Source organism: Ambystoma mexicanum, chromosome 1p (genome assembly GCF_040938575.1).
Source record: "Ambystoma mexicanum isolate Mex_15411 chromosome 1p, UKY_AmexF1_1, whole genome shotgun sequence".
NCBI lineage: Eukaryota > Metazoa > Chordata > Amphibia > Caudata > Ambystomatidae > Ambystoma > Ambystoma mexicanum.
In genome coordinates, this window is record NC_090921.1 from 66,894,347 (window position 1) to 66,914,032 (window position 19,686).

The window sequence follows — 19,686 nt, forward strand, 5'->3', positions numbered from 1 at the left end:
GAGGAGAGCGTGAGTGGATACAAACGATGAGAGTTGAGAGTAGGCTAGGCGCTCGAGGAGCTTAGAGATAGAGGGGAGAAGTGAGATAAATCAGAAGTTGGAATACATGTGTAAGCCATTGGTGAATAGCGGGTAAATTAATGATATGGTGAATGGATATTGAAGATATATTGTCCCACATAGTACAGCAATTAGTACAAAAATCACAGCATATCGTTGAATAAATCATCCAGTGTAGTGAAAGTATAGAGTGTGAGTATATCCTAGGGTATAGTAAGATAGAAATGCGTGCACGTAAAAATCTGAAGACACCATTCCCAAGATCACTCATGCATATGTGTGTAAGTAACTAGATACCTAAAGTACAAAAATGTATCATGTTCTGTGAGGTGGGAAGCAGTGGAGGAAATGTGGCGCCGAATGATTCGTGTCATGAGCCATACAATAAAAAGGTTCAGAAAGGCTTCACATAAAAAAGCAGATAAAAACACCGAGAACATGATATTACCATGTGAAAGTTTAGTAGAAAAAAGAAAGGTTCCCTATTCGTACGGCAGTAGAAAAGCAAATTGTTAGTTCAGTTGGGAGCCTGTGTGTCGTCTAGTTATAACGATGTAAAGTGGCGATATCAGATAATCACAGTCGCTTCAGGCAGGAGGACGGCTGCAATGAAGAAACACTGATTTAGATGGCACTAAGTAATGTTAGTGCAAGCCTCAACATGGATCGAAGCTGGAGAAAACAGTAAAGGAGAAATGACTTACTTGCTCCTGTAAGGAACCGGCAATGACTGTGTTGTTGAGGAAGCCGGGAACGGGATGCAATTGAGGTAGTTGTTAGAAAAGTATCTATGGAAACAGATTGATGGACTGGAGAAAGGACTTACGAGTGTCGTGTGAACAAAGAAAGAAGACTTGTCAGTGCAGTGTTGTGAAGGCGAAAGATGAAGTGGAATCATATTCAAGGGATTAATGTGAGCCTTAGAAAGAGATGTATTAACAATATGAGTATTGATTTGACCAATATGACTTAGAGTCAAGTCATATTTCAACTGGAAATTTACTGTGAAAAAACACAAATGTATTATATACAGAGTCAACCATAAAAAAAAATATTTTTAAATTCTTAAATTGCAAATGTCTTTTTGCACTGGAATTCATATTCAGAGTCTAATAAGACACACTATTCTATTAAGTAATTAAATGGGATTAAATGGCAAGAGAGTTTCTAACTATAGGTACAGTATAACCATTTCATTGATGATATATAGGTAGGAAAATGAACAAATCAATAGCAATGCACATTATATGTCTCAACCCATATATTGAACATAATGAATGCCTAATATAGGAAATCCTTCGAACATGAGCTAAAAAAATCAAAGGAGCTAAATTAAAACAAACAATAAGTTGTATATTGAGAGGTCAATAAAAATATATGAAATAGGAAAGTTATTTTAAAAAGGGTCAAAGGGTAAATTCCCGTTGTAACAATAAGTATGAATAAATATGTGACTAAAACTAGAGTCTCCTATGATCTAGAGTCATATACTAGTATGGACTGCATGTAATAACAAGTCAGTGGGCCTCATTACACGGATGGCGCTAAGGGTTTACCGGCACTGGTAAGGGCACCGGTGCCGGTAATCCCTTAGCGCTATACTACAAGGTCCCTCAGCAGGTCCTGTCCTTAACGTGTGGCCAGACCACACGTTAAGGAAGAGACCCGCTGAGGGACTTCAGGGCAAATAACGGTACCGCTATTAGCGGTACCGTTATTTGCTCCTTCCCCATTCCCATTGAGCCCTATGGGGGCTCAAATGGGAATGGTGAAGATTCTTGGTGAATGGGGAATTACCACCCGCCAACCTTGGAATGAGTCGGTAATTCCCCCATTCACCAAGGCGGAATCGATAAAATACCGGCGTCAGCCATGGCACTAATAGCGCCATGGTTACTCCCGTCTGTGTAATGAGGCCCAGTGTTTTATAGATCATAGAAAGCAGTGTAGGTTGAATTCTTCATTCATGCCTCTCGGTTGAACCAGGTCCAGGAGGTGGATCCAGTGCATTTCCCTTTGGGTTAGTTTCTCCAATGTGTTGCCACCTCTGTGTTGAACTAACAATTGCTTTTCTACCGCCCACTCAATTTTTGAACTTACTCGTTTTGGTTTGGACAACCAAAGGATTTGTCTGTAGGAGGTGCATAAACAATTTATGTTCAATCTTGTGTTTACAATTTCTTGTGAACAATAAGCGTGAACAACTCAAACTCACTTTTTAGGTCTTCAAAGAACTCACACCTACATGCCGACTGTGGGCCAAACCCCTGCCCACCCAATGTTATGGGGCTGCAGCCAAACCCCAACACACACACACTTTCACAAATATATATAGGTGTAAAATGAATAGTGATTCATGAGAAAATACATAGGCTTTGTAACAATGATATGATATGATAACAATGGCCCTTGAAGGGCATTTTAGACTTTGTTGATATAGTCTGCCGCAGAGACAATGGATTCAACCAGTAAATGGCCAGGATCGCTGGCGAATGTTTGCCTCTCCCCAAAACATTAAAAGATCTAGTATTCGTAGCTCCATAGGTGGAACATACTAAATCAGTTCTTAACCGTTCATTGTCCTTTGGAAATGGACCACAGGAGTTTTACTTGGCTTTGTTACCCCTCCGCTGAAAACATTGCACGTAAAAACAACTGATTCAGCCAATCGTAGGCGTATCTTGCAAATGTATTATATGGTATACATTTTCTAGAGTACAGTAAACAACTACAACACTTTAGAACAGCTAGATGTTGCACGATGAGCCATTTGTCCCCTGAAAGGGACAGACTCAGTTGTCACTACTATTTTGGTAGATTTACATTATCTCTTCTCACTATCACATTTTCTTCTTTGTGACTCTCATCTCCTCCTTCATTGCCTTCAAATGTATCCATGGCCTCGCTCCTCTCTATTTTTCTTATCTTTTTGTACAGTCCTACCCATGCACTTGGCTGCCAATATCATTTCTTGCTTGCCCTCCCACCTGCTCCCTGTGGCTCCACCTTTTTCCGCCTTTTCTTCCTTCATGCACCTAAACACTGGCACTCTCTTCCTCTGTCCATTTGTTCTGCTCCTTCCCTTCCTCTTTTCAGCACTCGACTTAAATCCCATCTTCTATATATGCACTCAAACTGACTTCTTAACCCTGGACTAACTTTCATTGTTACTATCACATCAATGTTTGTAACTTCTCATCTATTTGTACAGCTCCTTGGTGAAAGCATTGTATAAATCCAAATCAATACAAATAATTGCAAATATTTACATGGGAGTTTGATAATGCCTTTGTTGAGGCTCTGATACCTCGACCACTTTTGACACCATCAGCGTAATTCTCCTCCCCTGACTAAAAAAACCACAGTGTGAAAGGAACAGTCCTTAATTGGTTTAAGTAGTTCCTGCCAAATTGACATATTCCACCTGTCAAGTTTACAGAAGTTTCCATCCATACATTTTGGGGTTTGATTGGGAACCAGATGTTCTCTTGTATTGTATAATATTTATATCAGCCCACTGATCAAGCAAAGTCTATTATTTAAGATCAAAGGAGTTACACTATGCTGGAGGCGCAACTCAAGATTTTGTGGAGAACCTTTAGTATCACATTGATTGTACGCTATTACATTACCTTTAGAGCAGAGAGACTCAATGGTCGCCACTGAGTATGTAGGTCGAGAGAAGACACAAAGTCACACATCACAAAGTATTGCACCTGCACAGACAAGTAACAGCTGTGCAGGCAAGAACATACAGAAATCTCTCATTAGCCCATATCTATGTAGTGAGAACACGGAGCAGCAACACAATCTACTCAAAATCTCAACAAACATGTGTGTGCATCATCTGCCCACTCCAATAAAGCACACAGAACACCCCATTGCACCTTAAGAGCAACAGTAACTCACCAGCAGTTAAAATCTCAAACCACACTTAACTCAACATCTAACCTTGGCAAGCAGTAGACCTTGATGGGACTGTTTATGGGTATCAATCCTACTGTGGTATTAAACAAGCACAGACTCACTACTCTGGCAATGTTACTCTAGAAACAGGAGTAGTGTTTGCTGTTATAAAACCAGGAGGACAACAGCTTTAGGCAAAGTAAACAACATGAAAAGTAGCATGAGTATTTACCTCTGTGCAATCCCGAGCCTATGCCTTCAGCCACCGTTTAAAGATCCCTCTTAGCTGAAGCACCACAATCATTCAGCTCTAGTTTAAAGTTACACAACAGCAATGCATATGAAGACACAATGATTGTTGCTGAAGTGATTGGTCCAAGAAGAAGATTATAGTAACACAATACATTTAAAAGAAAAATAAGAGAACTGCCTTCATCACAAGTTTCATGACATTTAATTTTGAAGTTAAACAGGATGGTTAATCAGTAATATTCACAAACCAGTGATGTGTGTGTGTTGCACATGTGCACAGGAACCAATGTGCTACACATGGCCGCTTACGACAAAGTAGTGCAAAGGGGAGTTAATATAACTCTCATGTAACTGTGGTATTCCTATGGTAGACAATCCACCAATAATACGTGTGGACAGCATCATCTAAATATATTTGAACCAGTTGCAACATAGTCCACATATGAAATCACAGGAATGTTGTTTCAAGAGTAGCACTGTGATCACATAGTGTTTACATTTTATATTGTTAACTACATTCTAAGAACATTCTAAGAACACAATTGTTGACCCATTTTGTGAGATATGGCTCATATGTCCCTACACATATGCTCACAATTTGTACATGCCAATTTTGCATTGTATGAACTGCTACAGCTGCTATTACATGCAATATTGCACTGTTTTAAGAGATGTTTGAAAGTCACAAACATCTAGTGCATGTTAGTATGGTGTAAGGTAGGACCAAAAACCGTATCCAAAATAACCCAATGAGCCAATAAAAGTGCATGAGAAGCAAGAAAAACAAAAGTTTATTACGTGCAGCCTCGGCCAGAATGATCAAATAAATCATTCAAATTGTCATCAATCAATGGCAGTTTATATGGGAGCGTGTGACTTCACGGCTTTGACAGTGTTTCAACATACATGTAAATTCACATTTACTGGTTGGGCAGCGGCTGCTACTGTCCCCTACGGCATTCAATACAATTCCAAGTCCTATTGGCCCATCCCATTCCTCGCGACTATGCTAATGACTTCCTCTTGACAATGATCTAATAATGAGGATATCCAGCTTCTCCAGTTCCAATTGGGCAATAAACAATCTAACATTTTGCAACATACAACTCTGTTTTTTATTGGTTGTTCCACCTTGAGTGTTTCTGGGTGGGTTGCTTTCACCTTGATTAACCAATCACTATGTGAGGTGTAGACAGTGTGGCAACAAAAACGAATACTTCATCTAGTTATCATGGTAATAAAAGGTTGGCACCATCTGACCGTTCAACTGAGAGTTAATATTGCCACTTCTCATTGGAAACAGGTTTCACCTTTTGGTGCATCTCCTTCCTTTTCCCATGATGGAACTGCATGAGTTCATTGGCCGTTCTTCTTTGCCCCTTGCTTCGATGCCATGTGCAAAAATAAACTGTACATGTATGTGTGGGTGGGTGTAATCGGCCTTAACTCTTATGAACATATGTGATTTGGCGAGGTTTCAGAACATGTAAAGTATTCCACATTATATCTCCTGCACTAAACAAGCCCCTTCTTGCTTCTATGGTCATTGGATACCTATTTGTTTCTGTTCTTAGTTGAGATTTCCATGTTGCTTTTTACTTGTAACTCCACCCCTAGGGGACATTTTCCATCAGGGCACAGTGTGTATCTTTTGCCTGATTGACTTTGTCTTGTGCACATCCCTGCACATCACCTCGTTCTCACCAAGCTTGGCCTTAATTTTTTTCATTCTTCAAGGTGATGGGTAAGAACATTATTTGTTATATGTTTCACTCGTTCGATGCTTGAGTACCTGCTGCACTGTCTGCTCCTAGCCAATCCCTGTGCAGCTTTTTACAGCTTCTTCATGCAATCTCACCGTGTCCTTTGCCGTGTCTGGGACAAGCCAGAATGGAATGTGATTGACCAATAGAAATGTGAATGTTTCTCTGCGACCTGGTTTTCTAACTAATGTGGAGGGCTGCTTCTAAGAATGCATTTTTGACTTTGGAATGGCCCAAACTTGATTAGCTTCAAATTACCTTGCCAATATGAATTTCTATATGCTACCTGCTATTTCTCTGACAGTTTACTTGTATATGTGTCTGGCTATTATTTCTACTCTAAGAAGTACCACATGGCTCCTTCTGTTACTTACACGTGTACCCTATTTCTACTGTGTTGCTATATGTTAGTTGCCTCCTATGTTTCGCATGAGGCCTATATGCCTGCAAATTAGCGAGTAGATTGGCCCTCTATATGGTTCATGTCTAATGTTAGAGAGATGTCCTTAACTTGTACTTCCTCTCTTGTTTGGGACATTGGACTTCCATCACCACGATGACACAGATATAATATGTTAATAAAATGTAAAATATGACAATGCCTAGACTAGTGCTTAGACTAGTACAGAAATGTACTGTGAATTACAGCAATGATGACTTTAACAATTCCTAATGCAGGTAAGTGGTAAACAACCTTGGCATCTGTACATGGTGTATTGTTTGCTGTACAGTCACGTTTAAGGCTTCACTGTGTTCTCCATGACCCAGGGTATAGAACTGCACTGCAGTGTGAACGTGTCGCGAGTGGCACCAGGGATATTGTCATAGGATTGTGAAATGATAAGGTGTTTGCACAGCAAATCATTTGAATGTTGACCTAGTAATGTACCTTTCTATTTTAAAAATGTTGCTCTCTGGCTTGTACTGGTACCAACCAGTCAATAGCCCCTATAACATTGGAGAAATGAGCTAAACTGGTGAAACCAGAGTCAGTTGCGGACAGTTGTGCCATTAGCAAAAAAAGTACTTTTCCATTTCTTGTTGCATAACATTCAACTACTGTTGCAGCACATTGAAGAAAGCAAGTTCAGAGAGGCCAGTCACAGAAGGCACAGTACCTTGAAAAGAACATGCTCAAAAAACCCACAGCCAACCATTTCAGTAAAGGAGTGATTGATGCGCTGGCAATAGTGCTGGCTGATTTGTCGCTCCACCTGGTACAATTATAGTATTTGCACTTGCGACATCACAAATATGTTCACCTTTGATAAACATTTTCTTTTCTCCATCTTGTGGGGGCACAAAACCACCTCAAGTGGCACATTCCCAGCCTCAGTATCAGCGAGGGCTTCAGTAGATTCAATGAATAGAGAATATGTAAGAACTGGAACAATGGCCTTATGTACCTTAAGTAAGGGGAAATCACCTTAATCAGTCACTGACAGCACTGGCCACATGAAGTACCTTTCACACACTACACTGGAACACTTTCCAGCTGTTTCCAGTCGACCGTGTAGTTACTGTATGTATTTACCAGATGTTGTACTCTAAAAACTCTACAAAATGTACAGTACACTCCTTTCTTCACTCGTCAACCATTTGGAGGTTGCAAATTCTGGTATTTCTCTTGTGTAAATATCGAGTCTCACATTCTGTATTCTCATTTTCCTTCGGTAGAATTGCTGAACTGCCCTGGTGTCCCAGCTTCCCTCTTGTGGCCTCACTGGTTCATTATGGTATGCTTTGGTTCTCCAGCGTTTAGCATACAGCAGCTCTTCAGCATCATGTTCCTTCTCTCCAGGTTCACTGACCTTGCTCTGTGACTGGCATGTCCCTCTCGGTTTCCGTTTACCTGCTATGCACATCTCTGTACTCGAGCGGCATGAATGCTGCTCTCTTGTGCTCGTGAATGCCAGGATGTCTCTTCCTCCTGTTGAGTCCTAACGGCGGATCGACACCTGCAGTCTTCTTCCCTTTGCCTTCTCCGTGAGCCAGTTGGCTTCATGGTCTTCCCAACAGCACAGCGGTACTGAGAGGATTAGCTTCTCCCAGTCAGCGTCTCCCCCCTGTCAGCTTGGTCAGTATTTTAAATATCTCAGCACCAATTATGCTCTCACAACCACTAGAGTGCAGCTTGTGCTGCTGGTCTTTATCAATGTTCACTTCTCTATTCAGCTTTCTCATCCCAGTACGTTTATGTTCATGGAAAGGGAAGTCAGTTCTTGGTGACGTATATGCAGAGGATGGGAAGGTATTCTTAATTGCTACCATGGGTGGGTGAAGGGATATATGACAATATGCCATTAAGGCATGGATGGAGGGGGTAATCCTAAAAGGAAAAAGGCAATACCATATCTCCCTTGAGGGGCGCCTCCCCCCATGTGATCCTCCCTCATATAGCTGCCCCCAGGGTCAGCATCAGGTAGCGACTGCCATCCCCTGGCCATATGGGGAGAGGTCACTGTTAGGCGGAAACCTGTGCAGTTCCCTCTGGGACCACTGCAAAAGATTTAGGACTACAGGTGTTTGGCAGTAAACCCACTTGGTAGCAGTCTGTACCACACAGATTCACTTGGTAGCTGTGGCTGAGCAGTCAGACTTCCCTCAAGAAGAGTTAGGCAGTATGTGGAGTATACACAATAGGGCAATTTATACAGTAGAACAAGCAAACACGGAACAGAGCTTGGGTGTAAAGATATATAGGGATTTATTTATAACACATCTATGGAAAAAACTCTGGCACTAATACGGCAAACAACTTCAATCACAATTACTATAAGTAAATCAATCCCCCTAACAATAGTTCGACAAGTCTAGGGTCAACGGCACCACTTATTTGCAGACAGAGGTGAATGCTTTAACCTAGATGGCACTCTAGTATTCGTTAGGTTGGGAGAGAAAAGGCAGGGTATGAAATCAACTCGGTACCAACACTTTTACGAACAAATGCAAGGCAATTAAGGCAGGGTCTACTGTAAATCGCAAAGTTCAGAGGCCAGGCCCACTCGGAGAGGCGAGTCTTTGTCACAAATTGTCACAGAAAGATTGGACCAGTTCAGAATAGAAAGTTAAGAAGGCTTGGAGGCGACCCAATGGAGAGGTGAGGAGTAAGACACCTCACGCTAACTGTCACAAGGGAAGCCAGGCGGACACGGTACCTTGTACGTGGAGAGACAGCTCCGGCGGGGGTAGTTGTTCCTGGTGGTGGATGCAAGTCGGGGCTTTGCCAAGAGAAGAGATGCTCTCGTCGTCGAAGGAAAGTTGAAGATCGTTGCACCACCAGGGAAGAGACCAGCCGCGGAGTGCTCCGTCACAAGGCACCACCTTTAGGTCCCGGTACGGGATAGTGGCTATCCGGTTGCCGGGGTGCTCAGCACGGGAAATTCGACCACTACGCCCTGGAAGCGACGAAAAAGCAAAGGTAGACTGGCAGTCAGGGGAAGAAGACTCTCCAGCCGGGAGATCTCCTCTGTCGTTGGGAATTGGTGAGTCGGTTCAGCAGAGCTCCACCGGAGGTGTCGTCGTTGCAGGTCGGCTCAGCTTTACCCTCGTCGGATTCTTAGGTCCTGTGGCGACTTCTGAAGATCCAGTCCCAAAAGCCCTGCTTTTATGCAGAAAACCCCCATTCATTCAGCCTAGCTGTCAATCAAAACACGCTAAGTGGTGAGCGGGGTGGCTCACCACTTGGGCCAATCACACCTGAGTGCGACTTGAGTTGGCAAGGCAACTCAGTCCAGGGTGCCTAAACCCCCTCCCACGCCCCCTGTGGTACCCAGACAGAATGGCGCCACTTTGGAGGGCCTCTGTGCAGAAGCCTGCCAAAAGTGGAACAAAAGGCTCAACCTTTGGTTGAGGAGTCACAGAGACGAACACAGACGCCATTTTAAAAACCGAGGTCTGGCAGAAAATACCAACCGATAGATTTATTTAAGATAAATAAACCGGTGGTATGTTAGAGAATAACGAGAAAAAGTATTAACCTCCAACAATGGGAAGAATCCCCTAGAGTTATATTCAGGGTCGAATATAACAAGTAGTTTCCACTGCCACCAGCCAAAACTCGACGAGGGGGGACGGGACAGTGCCCCCTCGAATAACAGACCCAGGGGTAATCGAATTACCCCTACTAGTACGTCCACAATAGGATGGTTTGTACTAGTTCTGTTAGTAAATTTAGGTCTAGTCAAGCCAATGGTGACTTTACATGCCCTAGGAGACAGTAGTCAGTCCCAGGGTATGGAGTCTATGATGGGGATCCTCTAGGACGCCCCAGTGTTACGGCACGGAGGGTGCAGTGTAACACACATAGTAAAACATATGAGACCCTATGGAGTAAAGGACCCCATAGCCCATAGAACACATTGACATTCAAAGGAATTAACCACATTCATGTCCAAGAGTGGGAGAAAAAGAGTCTCACTCTTGGCAGGATGGAAAAAAACAAACTCCAGAAATCCAGCAAAGCTGCTGGGGGACTCACTAGGTTAGGAAATTCAGCCTAAACAGAGAATTCTCCCTAACAATCACCACTTAGAAAGGAGTGATGACACCATTGGATTCTTCACGTTAGTTACACACCACTGTCTTGGAGACTAGCCGCAGGCACGGCTGCCCACATGCACGCATTTTCCTCCATACACCAGACTAAAACACAGCATCTCTGCCATGAGAATGCAGTGAAGTACCACGGCACAAATTTAGTCTAGCTGGACACATAACCAGTCTCCTGCACTCCCCATGCTCCTGACTGTGAAGACCGGTGGGGGGGTCTGTACTTCCGCTCTCTATATGGTAGAGGAGAGGCACAGAGGACCCCAGCCAAGATTCTCTATTACGGTAGCGATGAACGAGCAATCAAGGCCTAGCTTCTCAGGAGGTGATGCAGGCTGGTTCTTAAGTACAGTGTATCCCCCAAGCCCCCACAAAGGAATGTCCACACACTGTATTACTGAAAACACAGTCTTTATATAATTAATATTCAAAGGTTATGTACACTTATCACAATAACGCACTTTGTGCTCAGGAAAATCAATAATGGTAAATATCTACAATTCTAAAGTGGTACCACTAATATTAGACCTCATTAAAGTGCATTCACAATACTGTTAAAATGGCACACAGATCAATAAGAAGGAAACCAGCAATAGAGAGAGGAGAGATAACAGATGGTTGAAACAATAGGCAGAAGACTGGCCCTTGCTACTGGACACAGTTCTGGGTGGAGATCCCCCCACCTGGGCAACCTGTAAAATAAAGAGACATAACACAAGCCCAGTCCATATATTGTTCAATAGTCTTATTCTCTCCTACAATGTTTTTACCCCCCCAATGTACCTGGTGGAGTCGAGTTCTTCGAGGAGGCGTCGACAGATCCTTCTTGAATGACCCCCTTTAAAGCAGGAGTCACGGATCGTCGAGAGGCGTCGAGAAGCGTCGAGGAACTCGGTGTTCGGTGTCGGGGAATCGACGGCCCTTCTTGAATGCCTTCCCTTTCAAGCGGGAGACACGGGGCGTCGAACGTCCGACAACAAACAGGGTAGAACGGCGTCGATGAGGCGGCAGGCTTCGATCCGAGCGGTGCTCGTCGGCGTCGAGACGTCGGCGTCCTGCGAGGAAGAGGCGTGCGGGGCACCCCGGCGACACTAGTTCTGGACCGCAAAGATTGTGAATGACGGTAGCCCAACAAGGGCGTCGAGTCGCTCGAGTCTTTGGGGTCGTGAGGTGGCGGGAAACCCACCGGCGGATTCTCCTCGGCGCGTTGGTCGTCCCCGACTTTCTCCGGCAGGATAAAGCGGTTGACGGTGCGGTCGAGGAAGTCCTTCAATTCAAATTTTCTTAGGCAAGGAGCGGACGGCTCCGGTCGTCGGCGGCACGGCGTCAAGTGGTTCCCACGGCTGGGCAACACAACTTCGACGGGCCTCCAGCGGTTACACAGACCTGCGAACCCTGGTCGACGGCAATAGACTTCGACAGCGTCGAGGTCCGGGTGCTTCACTTCGATCTCCTCGGCGGTCCCGTCTCGGGTCGGAAGCCTTTCGAGGGTCTGACTTCCAGTGCGCTTCGGCGAAGATTCGGCGGTGCTCGATGGTCCCTCGGAGCACGGGAAGAGGGCGCCTAGCCAGGTCCTCTCTCGGGTCAGTCCTCGACGAATTCGGCAACCTTCAGATCTGTCGAAGCAAATGCAGCAGCAAGTCTTCTTCTTCCAGCTGGACGTCGAGGATCAGCAGTTCCAGTTACTCTTGAGTGGAGACTCAGCTTCTGAACGCTTCTGAACAATTTCCAGTGGTGAGAGGTCCCCAGATATACTATTCTGTCTCTCATCCACACTGCTGGCACACACACAGCAGCCAATCACACAGAAGGGCATTCATGCAGTCAGTCAGCCAATCAGGCACACAGTGCATTCAGGCCACACTCCTCCCTTTCAGACACTCACAACAAGGAATGTGGATTGGGACAAGTACCCAGCCATTCAACACTACACACTGCATTCAGGCCAGTTTCGGGCAGGGCTGTCTCAGTCTTTGTCTCATATGCCAGAAACCAGACAACCACAACAAGGAGTGTATATTGGTCACACACTCCATTCACCCAGGTCCCACCCACAGGAGGTACCCATAACATACAGTCACTGGGAAGGCTCCAGTCAGTCTAGCTGGGCCTTCACAACAACACCATAGATGGAACTTCCACCCAACAGCCAGTCAGGGGGAAGGGACAGAGTCAGGGCTTCCCAGGACTTTGGGAAAAACAAGACAACAGGCAATAGAAAGCAAGAGGCCACATGGGCCATCTTGTTTCTATCAGGAATCAACTGATCCCAATGGCAGGGCCTGGGTATCCCAAAATGGAGGATACCCAGAGCACCTGTCAAGTTCAGCATGGAGCTGCCACCAGCCCATACCCTGCTCTGTGGGCCACCCACAGGTGCCCAAAAACATACACTAGGGGCACAGGGTTGTACCCCTACCCATGGGTGCCATAAGGGTATCCCATGGGTCTGTTCACCAAACCAAAAGAGAGCTGCACTGCCAGGAGTCCCTCATGGACTCCTGGGCAGAAAACATGACAGAACACACGGTAAAAACAGAAAAAGGACAAGGATTCAGAGGCCCTGTCCCTCAGATGCATTTCCAGCATCACAGTCGCCCCCCCCAGACTGAGGTGGAGGGTGTCTAATCTCCCACGGGATAGACACCCTCATCCAGATGGTCAACATACCTTCTGGAAAGGCCATCTGCATTATCGTGACTCTTCCCTGGTCTGTGCTCTATGGTGAAGTCTAGCCCTTGTAGGCTAATCGACCACCTGAGCAATTTCGGATTCTCACCCTTCATCTGCATAAGCCACTTTAGGGGCTTATGATCTGTTTGGACCTTGAAGGTGGACCCCGTAAGGTAGGGCCTAAAACGCCTAAGGCTCCAAACTATACTAAAACATTCCTTTTCAACAGTAGCCCACCTAAGTTCTCTACCCTTGAGTTGTCTACTGATGAATATGATAGGATGTTCTCTCCCTTTGTCATCTAACTGGGACAAGACAGCTCCAATTCCGGTGTCGCAGGCATCCGTCTGGACGATAAAGGGTCGGCTGTAGTCAGGCGCACTCAACACAGGTGCCCTACACAGACTTTCTTTCAAGCCATCAAAGGCCCTCTGACAGTCTTCAGTCCAATTAACCTTCCTAGGCTGTTGGGGTGAAGTTAGAGCTGTCAGGGGTGCAGCTATGGTTCCATAGTCTGCCATGAAATTGCGATAGTACCCAGTGAGGCCCAAAAAGGCTCTCACCTGGGTTTGAGTAGTGGGAGTCTCCCAGTTCTGTACATCCCGTACTTTACTGGAGAGAGGTTGGATTTGACCCCCTCCTACCTCATGACCAAGATAGGTAACTTTCCCCTGAGCTATCTGGCACTTGGTGGCCTTGATAGTGAGGTTAGCCCTTTTCAAGGCCTGCAACACCTTATCCAGATGTGTCAAATGCTCTTCCCAGGTGGAACTGTAGACGGCAATGTCGTCTAAGTAAGCCACACAAAAGGCTTCCAGCCCACTGAGCGCATGGTTGTCCAATCTCTGGAAGGTGGCAGGGGCATTCTTCAACCCAAAGGGCATGACCCTAAACTGGTAGAGTCCCTCAGGTGTGGAGAATGCCGTCTTTTCCTTGGCATGGTCCGTCAGAGCTATTTGCCAATAGCCTGAGGTAAGGTCAAAGGTGCTCACAAATTTGGCAGCACCTATAGTGTCCACGAGCTCATCAGCCCGGGGCAATGGGTGTGCGTCAGTTTTGGTGACGGCATTGACTCCTCGGTAATCCACACAGAACCTCCAATCCTTGGTACCCGCCTGGGAACTTGCCTTGGGGACAAGGACCACTGGACTGGACCAGGGACTGGTTGAGGGTTCAATAACACCCAGATCCAACATCTTGGCGACCTCAGCCTGGATGTGGTTTTTGACGGTATCTGACATACGATAGCTCCTGCTTTTGACAGGCACACTGTCACCAGTGTCAATTTCGTGTTTACACCACGGTGTAAGGCCCGGTGTCAGTGAAAACAGAGAGGCATACTGCTGGAGCAAAGCCCTGCAGGCCCTCTGCTGCTCTGTTGTCAAATCTGGAGAGAGTTGTACTCCCTCCACTGAGCCATCCTGAGGGTTGCTATGCAGCAAATCAGGAAGGGGCTCACTCTCATCCTCCTCTTGCCCTGAAGCTAGCAAGAGACATGAGACCTCTGCTCGCCTGTGGAAAGGCTTGAGCCTGTTGACATGGAATACCTGGGGGGCTACCCCAGAGGCTCCCATGTCAACCAGATAATTGACTTCGCCCATCTTGGAGATGATCCTGAAGGGTCCAGTCCACTTGTCTGCCAAAGCTCTAGGCTTGGTAGGCTCCATCACAAGGATTTCCTGTCCCGGAGTCCAATCCACTTGCGAAGCTTTCAGGTCATGCCAGTACTTATTCAATTCCTGGCTGGCCTTGAGATTTGCTGTTGCCTGACCCATCATTTGTGTCATCCTCCGCCTGAGGCCTAACACATAGTCCCCCACTTGCTTGGCGGGACCGGGAGGGGTGGCTTCCAAGCCTTCTCTGATCAAGGCGAGGGGCCCCCTCACGGGATGTCCAAAGAGTAACTCAAAGGGGCTCAAACCAACACCCTCTTGAGGTACCTCTCTGTAAGCAAACAGCAGGCATGGCAGGAGGAGATCCCATTTCCTCCTTAGGGGCTCTTCCAAAGCACCTAGCATGCCCTTGAGAGTTTTGTTAAATCTCTCAACCAGACCATTGGTCTGGGGGTGGTAAGAGGTGGAGAACTTGTAGGTTACCCCGCACTCTTTCCACATGGTTTTCATGTAACTAGACATGAAGTTGGATCCTCTGTCAGAGACAACCTCCTTGGGGAATCCAACACGGGTGAAAATGCCCAGGAGAGCCCTGGCAACCACCTTGGCAGTAACAGTCCGTAGGGGTATTGCCTCAGGGTACCTGGTGGCATGATCTACCAAGACCAGGATGAACCGATGTCCACCTGAAGTGGGAGGGTCAAGGGGACCGACGATGTCGATGCCCACCCTCTCAAATGGTGTGCCAACCACTGGTAATGGCTGCAGTGGGGCAATGACCCTGCCTCCAGTCTTGCCAGACAACTGACAAGTGGGGCAGGTCTTGCAGTGGGACTCCACCTCTACTCCCATCCGTGGCCAGTAGAAATGGGCAGAGAGCCTCTGCTTAGTCTTCTTAGTCCCAAGATGACCAGCCAAGGGCACCTCATGCGCCAACTGCAGTAGGAAGGGCCTGTAAACCTGGGGTACCACCAACCTCTTGCGGGCACCAGGTTCAGGCTTAGTGGGCTCACTAACAAGGAGCTCACCCTCCCAATAAATCCGGAATGTCTTAGGCACTTCTCCTTGTGCCTGGGACAGGGCCTGTTTCCTCAGTCCCTCGAGAGAGTGGCACTCTCTCTGTCCCTTACAGAAGTCTGCCCGGGAGGGTCCCCCTTCAGCTAACAAGCATTGAAGGTCGGGATGATCCTCCGGGTTGAGAGCCTCTCCCACAGGAGAGTCTTCTGTCTCTTCTCCCACAGGAGTTGAGTTTGGGTTTTCCACTGGACCCAGCCCGTCCGGAGCATGGATCCCAATGGGTGCAGCAGGAAGAGAAGGTGCTCCCTCCACAGAGGCGGCCTTCTTGGTCTTCCTTCTTCGTGCCTTAGGCCTCGCCTTTGGCTCGGGTACCGGACTCACAGCCAGACCCGGTGTCACCTGTGACCTAGTGACTGCAGCAGCAGTCAGGGGAAGACCATCCGAGATCAACCCCAACTCTACTAGATCATTTCCTAACAGAATGTTAGCAGGGACATTGTCCTGAACTAGGACAGGAAGCTTTGCTGTCTTGTCTCCAATCATGAGTGTGACTAGGGCTACAGGCGATAATTTGGGAGGCCCACCAGCTAACCTGGTGGTTCTCAGAGGAGCACCTACATAGTCCTCTGGCTTGAGCAGGGTCCTGTCCACCACTGTCATGCTTGCCCCAGTGTCTCTCAAACCAGTAGAAGGCTGGCCATTCAAGAGGACACTTCTCAAAAACCTACGGGTGTTCTGCGGGATAGTTGCCAGTACTTCTGCGTACTGGTCCCAGGCCCCAAGGGACACTAAGGAAATCTCTACCGGAGCACCAAATGTGATTCCTGTAGAGGAGGGGAGGACAGTGGCCTCCACCTCAGACACGGGGTAAGGGTAGGTCAGGCTGACAGCCTGTACTCCAAGTGCCTTACCTTTACACTTGGGGTCACCCCTTTTGTGATCCAGAGCCCCACAATCCCAACAAGTGCCAGGAGTGCGGGGTACGGTACTGGAACCACTGGGAACCTGCTTTGCAGCAGGTGGACCACTACTCTTATTCCCACCCACAGAGGACTTATCCCCACTAGATTTTTGGGTCTTCGGAGAGGAAGGTTTTGGTTTACCCGACTGTGATTGCTTTTGGGACTCCTCAGCTTTCTGAGAGGTCCCCTTTTCTTTGTCCTTGTCCTTCCCACTGGAGTCCTTAGGGGACACCCGGTGGGAGACCCACTTGTCAGCCAACCTAGCCAGCTTAAAGGGGTCCAAAATGTTCTGGTCAGCCACATACTGACGCAGCTCTGGTGAACAGGCTTCAGAAAAATGCTCAAAAAACAAGAGGTGGGACAACTCAACAAAAGTTTTCACCTTGTAACCATCAATCCACCCCATCATGTTCATGTGCGCAGTACTCACCCAGTCAACCCAAGACACATTCTCTCTTTTCTTAAAATCCCTGAACCTTTTAAGGTATTGGGTAGGTGTCTTGCCAAACTTGGCAATCAAAGCAGACTTCATACACTCATACTGACCCCTTTCTTCCACACTCAGCTTCAGAATACAGTCATATCCAGTTTGAGGCACTCTGCTTAACAAACACTTAGCCCAATCTCTTTTATCTACATCATGAATTGCACAAGCCATTTCAAACGCTTCAATCCATTGGAGGATATCTGAACCCTCCACAAACACACCAACCAAATCTTTCATAAACTTGGTGGCTGGGGACCTGCCACTCTCAATTGGTCTAGCTGAAGTCTCCACTCTGGCTCTCTCTAGCTGGATTCTCTGACATTCAGTGTCCTTGTCTTTGAGCGCAAGATCCCTATTCTTGAGTTCCACTTGCTGTGCCAGCTCCTCTTTCTTAAGCTCAGCTTCTATTTCCAACTTGCGATATTCAAAGGCCAATTTCATCCTTAATAACTCAAGTTCCATGGAATTACTGGGGTTTGGAACAGAGGCAGCAGGAATGGTGGCATTCCCAGAAACAGATTCAGCGACAACCCCAGGGGCAGAGTCCTCACTGGTTGCATCCCCCCCTTCATCAAGGGTTTCACCATCAGTCTGGTAGTCCACCAGGGCAGCTATCAGCTCAGCCCTAGACTTATCCACAAAGTCTAACTCCCTGGCTTCACAAGCACTCTGGAGAGCCTCTAAGCTCATCCGAGTCAATTTACCATTTGCAATGGGCTCCATTGCCTGTAATGCAGTTATTTGGTACACACCCAAACCTTAATCTAATAAAATGCGGATTTTTTGTAAGTGGCACGGTTATACACTGAGTCTTAAAACCATAAGCATCCCACCGCTGCCACCAGCTTGTGAAGACCGGTGGGGGGGTCTGTACTTCCGCTCTCTATATGGTAGAGGAGAGGCACAGAGGACCCCAGCCAAGATTCTCTATTACGGTAGCGATGGATGAGCAATCAAGGCCTAGCTTCTCAGGAGGTGATGCAGGCTGGTTCTTAAGTACAGTGTATCCCCCAAGCCCCCACAAAGGAATGTCCACACACTGTATTACTGAAAACACAGTCTTTATATAATTAATATTCAAAGGTTATGTACACTTATCACAATAACGCACTTTGTGCTCAGGAAAATCAATAATGGTAAATATCTACAATTCTAAAGTGGTACCACTAATATTAGACCTCATTAAAGTGCATTCACAATACTGTTAAAATGGCACACAGATCAATAAGAAGGAAACCAGCAATAGAGAGAGGAGAGATAACAGATGGTTGAAACAATAGGCAGAAGACTGGCCCTTGCTACTGGACACAGTTCTGGGTGGAGATCCCCCCACCTGGGCAACCTGTAAAATAAAGAGACATAACACAAGCCCAGTCCATATATTGTTCAATAGTCTTATTCTCTCCTACAATGTTTTTACCCCCCAATGTACCTGGTGGAGTCGAGTTCTTCGAGGAGGCGTCGACAGATCCTTCTTGAATGACCCCCTTTAAAGCAGGAGTCACGGATCGTCGAGAGGCGTCGAGAAGCGTCGAGGAACTCGGTGTTCGGTGTCGGGGAATCGACGGCCCTTCTTGAATGCCTTCCCTTTCAAGCGGGAGACACGGGGCGTCGAACGTCCGACAACAAACAGGGTAGAACGGCGTCGATGAGGCGGCAGGCTTCGATCCGAGCGGTGCTCGTCGGCGTCGAGACGTCGGCGTCCTGCGAGGAAGAGGCGTGCGGGGCACCCCGGCGACACTAGTTCTGGACCGCAAAGATTGTGAATGACGGTAGCCCAACAAGGGCGTCGAGTCGCTCGAGTCTTTGGGGTCGTGAGGTGGCGGGAAACCCACCGGCGGATTCTCCTCGGCGCGTTGGTCGTCCCCGACTTTCTCCGGCAGGATAAAGCGGTCGACGGTGCGGTCGAGGAAGTCCTTCAATTCAAATGTTCTTAGGCAAGGAGCGGACGGCTCCGGTCGTCGGCGGCACGGCGTCAAGTGGTTCCCACGGCTGGGCAACACAACTTCGACGGGCCTCCAGCGGTTACACAGACCTGCGAACCCTGGTCGACGGCAATGGACTTCGACAGCGTCGAGGTCCGGGTGCTTCACTTCGATCTCCTCGGCGGTCCCGTCTCGGGTCGGCAGCCTTTCGAGGGTCTGACTTCCAGGGCGCTTCGGCGAAGATTCGGCGGTGCTCGATGGTCCCTCGGAGCACGGGAAGAGGGCGCCTAGCCAGGTCCTCTCTCGGGTCAGTCCTCGACGAATTCGGCAACCTTCAGATCTGTCGAAGCAAATGCAGCAGCAAGTCTTCTTCTTCCAGCTGGACGTCGAGGATCAGCAGTTCCAGTTACTCTTGAGTGGAGACTCAGCTTCTGAACGCTTCTGAACAATTTCCAGTGGTGAGAGGTCGCAGATATA